The sequence below is a fragment of the Schistocerca serialis genome, chromosome 7, assembly GCF_023864345.2.
Source record: "Schistocerca serialis cubense isolate TAMUIC-IGC-003099 chromosome 7, iqSchSeri2.2, whole genome shotgun sequence".
Classification (NCBI taxonomy): domain Eukaryota; kingdom Metazoa; phylum Arthropoda; class Insecta; order Orthoptera; family Acrididae; genus Schistocerca; species Schistocerca serialis.
Window position 1 is genome coordinate 609,486,273 of NC_064644.1, and position 9,079 is coordinate 609,495,351.

The 9,079-nt window shown below is 43.2% G+C and overlaps 1 non-coding gene across 1 annotated transcript; it reads right to left on the reverse strand.

Moving 5' to 3' along the window:
• Window positions 1-8,598: 8,598 nt before the first annotated feature.
• Trnas-uga (transfer RNA serine (anticodon UGA)) lies at window positions 8,599-8,673 on the reverse strand. The gene has a single exon. It is a non-coding gene; the product is annotated as a tRNA-Ser (tRNA).
• Between the last annotated feature and the right edge of the window lie 406 nt (window positions 8,674-9,079).

The following is a 9,079-nucleotide window of genomic DNA, read 5'->3' on the forward strand; positions in this document are numbered from 1 at the left end:
AGAGGCGTCAATTCTGGCGAACGAGCCGGCCACAACACATCTCCTCCTCCTCCAATCCAACGATTTGGGAACTGTCTCTGCAACTCATTTCTAGCCATCAGCGAAAAATGTGCCGTACACCCGTCGTGTTGATACCACATTCTGTTCCTTGTTCCTAACAGTATATTTTTTCCAAATTACAAACCTAATGTTTCTTGCAGGAATGTGGTGTACTTCCTACCACTAATAATTCCTTCGATATAATAGGGGTGTATAATTCTGTCCTCCAGAATCACACACCAAACATTCACCGGCCACGCTTTTTGGTGTGCGACTCGCCGCAGCCAACATCGATTTTCATTTGCCCAATAATGCGTGTTATGCAAATTAACATTTCCATGGTTCGTGAATGTAGCCTCGTCAGTAAATAAAATCAAATTAATAAATGAGTCATCCCTCTGAATCTCAAGTTGACCCCATCGGCAGAAGTCAGTGCGACGCATACAATCCGTACCAGTTAGTTCTTGGTGGAGACAGATATGGTAAGGATGATATGTATGGCGATGCACAACACGAACAACGCTACTCTGGCGCATGCTAGATTCACTTGCGATTTGACGCGAACTAACACAAGATCTCGAACGACAGTGGCAAGAGTACCAATTTCCGTTTCCTCGTTAGTAACTTTGCCGGATATGTTCCCGATGTGTTACAGATCCAGTTGTTCTCAATTTTTGATATACATATTTAAATGTAGGACGTGTAGGGTGAGTACGTCGAGAATATCTTTCAGCGTATAAGTCTCTAGCTCTCACTGAATTTCGCTGACATTCTCCATAAACGAGAAGCATATCGACTTGTTCGTGGAAGGAATACCTCAATCGCATTCGCTTTATTCGACGAAACTAGACTTATAGTTCCTATTAGTGTTGTGTTGCGAAATCGTCGAATGATGTTTACATGTCAATGTTACGTCACATGAATACCCCGTAGGTCCGCCCCCGTAGCTGAGTGGTCAGCGTGACGGATTGCCGTCCTCTGGGCCCGGGTTCGATTCCCGGCTGGGTCGGAGATTTTCTCCGCTCAGGGACTGGGTGTTGTGTTGTGTTCATCATCATTTCATCCCCATCCGGCGTGCAGGTCGCCCAATGTGGCGCCGAATGTAATAAGACCTGCCATATGGCGGCCGGACCTGCCCCGCGAGGGGCCTCCCGGCCAATGACGCCAAACGCTCATCATCATCATCAATACCCCGTATTCGGCGAATATTTACTATTTACACAATATACGAGAGAGAATTGTCAGAACATGTGCTTCGATAAGTGCCGAAGTGAGAAGGAACACCACTCAATCCCTGATAAGAAGATTGCAGCACTGCGTGGATACCAATGGTCATCACTTCTAACACTTTCTGGAAATGGACGTTCATGACACCTTTGTGACCTTCGTTGACCTTCAAAGACATAACTGTTACACATCATTGGATTCGTGTCGATAGCCGCTATCATAAAATAAGTACCAAACTATAGCATCCCATTTAAAAAACAAAGTTGACCTTCATATCTCCACCAACAAAAAACCAACGTCATCTTATCACCCCCTTTGTCCCATGCAACATTTGTCCCACAAACATTTCAGCTACTGACATACTTTCAGAGTTATTCTAGGTGGCAATAGTTAGTGACTCACCCTGTATATCCTGGAGGCGTAGAAGGCACGTGACACACTAAGAAAAATATGCAGTTACTCATAAGTACCTCTGAGGTTTCGGAAATTGACAGCGCATAAAGACATACAAAAAAACATGCACTTATTAGGAGACAGAGCAACACTCTAAGTTTTTAACACACATTACAGGCGCTGAATATGGGCATCATTTATGATGTGGCAAACATCAACACATGTATTCTCTTCATTCAAGTCACTGCTGCTGCTGCTGTTCAAAAGGGAAGGACATTAGCTTCAGGTGTGAACTAATTTGATGCTACATGACGCAGTCTATACGTGGTATAACTGCAGCTGCTTCTATTAGTCACTGAGGACAGCGTCCTGAACAACATTACATCGGTATTCAGATCATCTGCAGAATACTAATTATAGCCATCACGAGTCATATGTTTTTAGGTTGGTTAGTACCTCGAAGTACATGTAAGTAAAGCAATCCATTAATGCTTATTTTCCCCTGCGTCAGCAGGTCAGGTGGTATGGACGCGTGGATGCAAAACGGTTAGCCAGTACCGAGATGCAGTCTACTTAGCGGTGTACCATGAATGAGCAGAAAACATCAGATCTCCAAGTTTGTAATGTGTTTGTCGGAGGACTGTTTGACACATAGGAAAAAGAACCAACGTCCTGATATGTGTACATATTAAAGTACCACATACAAAAATATCTGCAGTTATACCAATTAGATACTGTATGTTCTGACAAACCTATCCTTAGTGGTGTGCTCCGTAAGTATACTACACCACATACTGCGAATCGAAATCTAGAGATGCTCTGTCTACTGTTTTGCTCAATGTCTAATAGTTTTTGCAGTCTTCTTCTGAAACCCTGAATGTACTTACGAACATATCTGTATCTGAGCAAAGTAGGGACGAATGGGGAACAATCCTACCGATAATACAGGCTGAAAGTGGGAAAATCCACCAACAGCAGTGACTTCGAAAAAGAGGAGATTGTTATGGTCCATCTCCTGCGAATGAGCACCTAGAAAATAGCGAAGTGGTCGGTAATGGACGTGCGGCACATATACGCACATCTCAGTAAAGTTCAACAACGACATCTGTAACCAGAAACGTACACCAGATGAGCGGAGACGGTTCCCCTTCCTTGTTTGCGCGGCACCAGTAGGACCGAAGCACGCCCAAACCCGGTTCCCTCTGCGACCGTAGCCTTACGTGAGACGTACTGACAAATGACGCGTATTTAAAAGAAGCAAAGAAGGAGAGATCTGTGTTCTCAATCATTTAAGCACCACTGAGGACTGAAATTCTTCTTTACAGAGGTATGTGAAAATTCACAGTGTTTGCCGTGCCACCAAATAATAGGCGGCCAGCGCAAATTCACCACTAGAAAACACTACATCTCATTTCATAAAGACAAGTGTAGTGTGCTGAACAGGGAATAACGGCATGCCAAATTAAGTACGCTTAAGAAAATGGATGAGGTACATAAACAGGTTCTTAACGTAAGGCATAATAATTGTTACTTCTTGAACTCTTCGATTCTTGTGTTACATTCATATCTATCTTATTGTGCAATGTAGTACTTTCAATTTTCCAGAACGACAATCAGGTTACATGTTCACGTTGGGCAAGTTTCAAAATTCCATTAAGAACAGCAAGATCCAGGAAACCGCTATCCTATGGGGAGTTTGTAAAGGACTGTCTCATTGATATTGTAGAACTTTTGTGTCCCCGAAGTTAGCAGGTTTCAAGAAACCGGCATTTCCAAAAGAAAAGGTGGCACGACGTATAAGTGTGCACAGGCATTTAATTAATTACGCTAAGAACTTCGTTGCATTCTCTGTTGCCTTGGATGAAGCAACAGATCTTACAGGTACACCTCAGGTAGTAATAACGCTCTGCGTTTAACAAAGAACGTTTTGGACTTAGTGCCTCTGAAAGGAACTACGATAGGTGTAGGCTTACTCCAAGCTGTCGAGCAAGCGATTGATGGTGTCGGTATGGATTCGAATTCAGTGACCAGAGATTGAGCATAGGAAATGCGAGAGACAGGATTCATAGCACTGACGTACAAAAAGCTAGGACGCACAGAAGGACCGTTGGATGGAATTCACTGCATTCTACTTCGAGAGGCGCTTTGTGCAAAATAAGTAACGGTAGGAAACGTCATACAAATTGTTTTGCATACTGCAAACCTTCTGAACACACATGGGCTTACGCATCGCCACTTATGGCATTTGTCCGCAGCTCGTGGTCGTGCGGTAGCGTTCTCGCTTCCCGCGCCCGGGTTCCCGGGATTTTCTCTGCCTCGTGATGACTGGGTGTTGTGTGCTGTCCTTAGGTTAGTTAGGTTTAAGTAGTTCTAAGTTATAGCGGACTGATGACCATAGATGTTAAGTCCCATAGTGCTCAGAGCCATTTGAACCAACTTATGGCATTTCTTCGAAGAATTAAAGAGGAGTATGGCGACATACCTTGCGATACGTAAGAACGCTTTCAGTCGAGGTAAATTGTTTGATTTACGGTTGACCGTAGTACATTTATTACATGAGAAGGGAAAGAGCGAACCGAAATTAGAAGATGCTTGCTGGATATCAGACCTTGCGTTTCTCGTGGACGTAACGTCTCATATGGACATCCTGAAAGTCAGTTTCTAAGGTGAAAATAATTTAATTTCTGACTTGCTGGAACGAGTAAATACTTTTGAAAGGAAACTTACTCTCTGGGAGAGCCAACTGTTGTCTGAAAATATTGCACCTTTCCCTACCCTCAGTTTGGTCCGCGAGAGGGCTATATTTCAAGAATACGTGTCAATAGTAAAAATTAAGGAGCAAATTTGAGCACAATTTGTAGATGTTATGAGCGTGTCTCCTATCATTTGTTACTTTGCATAGCCGTTTTCAGCTTTAGTTGAATATGCTCCGAATCATCTGAAGATGGAACGGAATGACCTGCATAGCAATACACGGCTGAAGGACAAGTTCTTTGCAATACGAAGCACGAAAGAATTCTATGAAAACTCTCCGCAGGCCGCGGTGGCCGAGCGGTTCTAGGCGCTTCAGTCCGGAACCGCACGACTGCTGCGGTCGCAGGGTTCGAGTCCTGCCTCGGGCACGAATGTGTGTGATGTCCTTAAGTTAGTTAGGTTTGAGTAGTTCTAAGTTCTAGGGGACTGATGACCTCAGATGTTAAGTTCCATAGTGCTCAGAGCCATTTGCACCAGTTTTGAACGTTGCCGTGTCTGGTACTGGCTACCTGATTTTCCTTCTCTTGTGTGAAATCATCGTCTTTATAGTTCATTATGTGTGATACTGAAGAGCAATGGCCTACACTACATACACCAGAATTACGTTCGTTTTTCACATTTACGTTTTGACTTCTTAGCTTCTGCCGTACTGCAGTGACCTGCACATCTTATCACAGCAGTGCATTGTGTACGTAATGGGTACGAAGATGCTGAGTCTGTGAGAACTACCAACACAATATTTTCGTACGTGTAGGGTATAACTGCTTTCCCCTTTCGGTGAACTGTCGGAAAAGACTGTGGCTGCTGGCGCTGTCCGACTCCGCTTCCTGTCACGTACCGAATCTGAAAGAATAAACAAATCGCCTCAAATGCTTCAGATGCTGCATGGTCTAACACTACACAAATCAATTAGCTACGACTTCCGTCGTTAGACAGGCAAAATACAATAATTTCATATTTGTTCCTCTACTTCTTTTTGTCTCCAGAGACCTTCAGCACACTCCCCAAGCTGGAGTATGCTTCTTTTGCAATTACTTTTAGTATTTTAACTTTTTTTCCGTACTGAGTAGCCAAGAATCTGGATTTGGAAAGTTGTCCATCGTATTCTGAACTGCTGAGACCTGATTTCTCTTCGGGGTTACTAGCTGATTATTTGGAATCGTCAGCTATTGCAACCTTACGTTAGATAGGAAAAGGAATTAAATCTATTTCTAGTGTAAAACAAATTTACTTAGATCATATATTTTCAAAACTTTAAAAGCATTATATAAGTTGTAAAGTAAATCCTTTCACACTGTCGTCTCTTGACCCTACGCTAGAACTGCTGTGGTATCAAAGTCGCACCGTACAGGGTTATTCATAAGTACCTGTGGAGTTTCAGAAGGCGACTGCCCAAAAACTACACAACTCACAGAAAAATGACACACATCACTGGACATAGCATCTCGCCAAGTTTCGATTCGTCATTCGAGTCGCGTCGTAGTTTCGCTTGGCAGCAGGCGTGTCGGAACATACAGACGAATCATCAGCTCCACGTGGTCGCAGTTACTGCAGCAATTGCGTCCCGTCGACCATTACAGAAAGTACGAAGTTTGCACTTCAGTTCTCCAGGATATGGCAGAGGACACTTTTCCCCAACGACTCATCTTTTCTGACGAATCGACGTTTCATCTATGAGGAATAGTAAACTGCCATAGTGTAAGAATTTGGGTGTTACGAAATGTTGGCGTCACGTCGAACATGAAAGAGATTCATGCCGTTTCTGTTCACAAAGTTTATGGACCTTTCTTTTTTGCGGAGGACTGTGACAGAAATGTCATACCCGGACGTGCTGAAAAATTGGTTGTTTCCTCCACTTCACAAACATTCCAAAGATTTCATTTTTATGTATAACGGTGCCACCTCACTTTCACCTTCTTGACACCATCCCACGACGATGGACTGGAGGAGGTGGACGACGCGATCTTGTTCACTGCTTTTGGTCTCAGATCACCAGACCTCATACTCTATTTTTTCTGTGGAGGTATATGCAAGACAAAGTCTTTGTCCCATCTATGGCAGTTATTCTTCAAAAGCTGAAAAATCGGACCTTTGAAACTTTCTATTCAGTAAACGGCGACCTGTCGATGTGTGTGTGGAATGTTCATGCTAAGTGTATGATATGTTGCGAAGAAAAACTTAGAACCTTCCTCTGTCCAGTGACATGTGCAATGTGTTTCAATCTTTCACAGTCTGTAAAAACAATAAAACCTGTTCTTACTTTTTGAATGGCCGTACACAAATACAAAGGTTGGCTATAACTGCTCAATGTGTTCCAGAGCTATTCCTTTAATGTCAACCATTCCTAACTCCATTCCCACTACTATGGGTTTAATGTCATCATAGCTGTGAGTAATTAACATAGCGACACTAAAACTACGAATTCCATACTAGTATCGCTCATTTGCTACTATTTTGACGCGTCACTTCACTCCATTCCAAAGAGCGCTAGGGCTGGTTTTTCAATCCAGCAATATACTTTCCTCATGTGTCAGATCTGGTGGAAACTGCTACAGACGTTCCATTCTTGTGTTAACATGTAACAGATTTCCCACCCCCCACCATTCTGACTAATGTGGTTTTTAAGGGTGTATCATCCTCACGATAATCGTCCGGTGGTACGAAGTCATATTTCTACCAAGTATTGTTAAAATTTCTGGAGGCGATACACAGCTGTGCTGGAAACACACACACTCACACACAGTTGGTCTCTCTTTACCTGCGTTTACTCCATCCGCTGTTTTCATTAAAGCCCACCTTGTCACCGTAATTATCACTTTATAAGTGATGTGGGTCACAAGTCTGTATCTACTGCAGGCTTCTACACTGCCTTACAGAACAAAATGGAGCCACCTGAATTGGGAGGAAGAAGCGAAATGAAACTTCATAGATTAAGAGTCTGTGTGACGTTGCTTCAGTGATTACAAAACCGAATTACATTTGCAAAGAAGTTGGCGGTTCCTGCCCAGTTATCAGTATGATCTTGCGTCCAATCTGGCATGGTGCATGCACATATTCGGTTGATAGGGGTGTCATGAGGGTGTTGTATCATCTTCTATAGAAAGCCGGCTCACGAGTGCTGCAGCTGGTATTTCACAGAGTCTGAGTTGGATGCAGAGGCCGATGCCCAATGACCAAATTTCGTCTAAAGCACTGGGCGAGTTTGTTTGTTTTGTCGGCAGGGGAGGCCAAAATGTTTGCCTGCTTTTGGTTGGTCGGCGAGGACAGAACCGAGGTTCCCGCCATATCATCTTTCTCAAACGGTTTTACAGAACTTTCGCATTAGTTGCAGCTTTGTATGTCAGCTTCATGATGAAGTGCCAATGATTTCATTAATGGATATAGTTATTGTGATACCTGCATTTAAGAATGCCCCTACTCGAAACTCGCCGGCCGCAATGGCCGAGCGGTTCTAGGCGCTTCAGTCCGTAACCGCGCGACTGCTACGGTCGCAGGTTCGAATCCTGCCTTGAGCATGGATGTGTGTGATGTCCTTAGGTTAGTTAGGTTTAAGTAGTTCTGAGTTCTAGGGAATTGATGCCCTCAGATGTTAAGCCCCTTTAGTGCTCAGAGCCATTTGAACCATTTTTCTAAATTCGACAAAATTTTGCAGTGAAAATTAGGGGTCACTATGATTTTGCGTTTGGGTCTCATTACGTAATACGTTGCTGCGTATGAAATTTATCTAACATGATATTTCTTTAGACTGGGTTGGAGACCTCTACCTTTCACTAACCTCGAAAAAATTGGTCTGATGTAGCACACACATTTGCGATTGCGTGTGCGCCAGCAGTTTGAGGTATCAAAATGAGATTTTGGCAAATGCTAAAGAGGAGAGTATTTTGCCATATAGTTATGTAAAAATTCGTTATCTGCCATGTTATTTCAGTAACTAAAATTTTTTTCGATGAAAGAATGTAATCTTTGAGGAGCATCGATAGCTGGTGAAATGACAAATGCTGTGGGTTTTGGAACAAAATATGTGAAGAAATTACATGTTTGTTATTGTGCCGAAGATGCGCTTTTTGATAAGCTATTGATCTTACATTTCCTCAGTTCCTCATTTAATAAACAACTGTTTCAGTAATGAGACTTCCACTCTGCAGTGGAGTGTGCGCTGATGTGAAACTGGCAGATTAAAACTATGTGCCGGACCGAGACTCGAACTCGGGACCTTTGCCTTTCACGGGCAAGTGCTCTACCAACTGAGCTACCCAAGCAAGACTCACGCCCCGTCCTCACAGCTTTACTTCTGCCAGTACCTGGTCTCCTACCTTCCAAACTTTACAGAAGCTCTCCTGCGAACCTTGCAGAACTAGCACTCCTGTACAACTGCACAACTGCGTGAGGTGGTATTGTGTAAACTCCGCTACTGTTGACAGAAAAGCAGATTTTAAAATGTCGAGAAAAGTAGGTTTTATTCAGAATTCTCCAGTCACGACGCTTCTCTGAAAGTTAGAAAGAAACCAGGCGAAAATATATCGCTGCTTTTGTTGCAGTTTTAGTGGAATTCTTTCTAGATACTAACCAAAACAGAGGTGAAAGTAGATCTTTTTGAACGGTCACCGTGGATGTGCGGGAATGGAGGGACTTCACTTAACATTTAGGGAAGATACGAGGGCAGTCA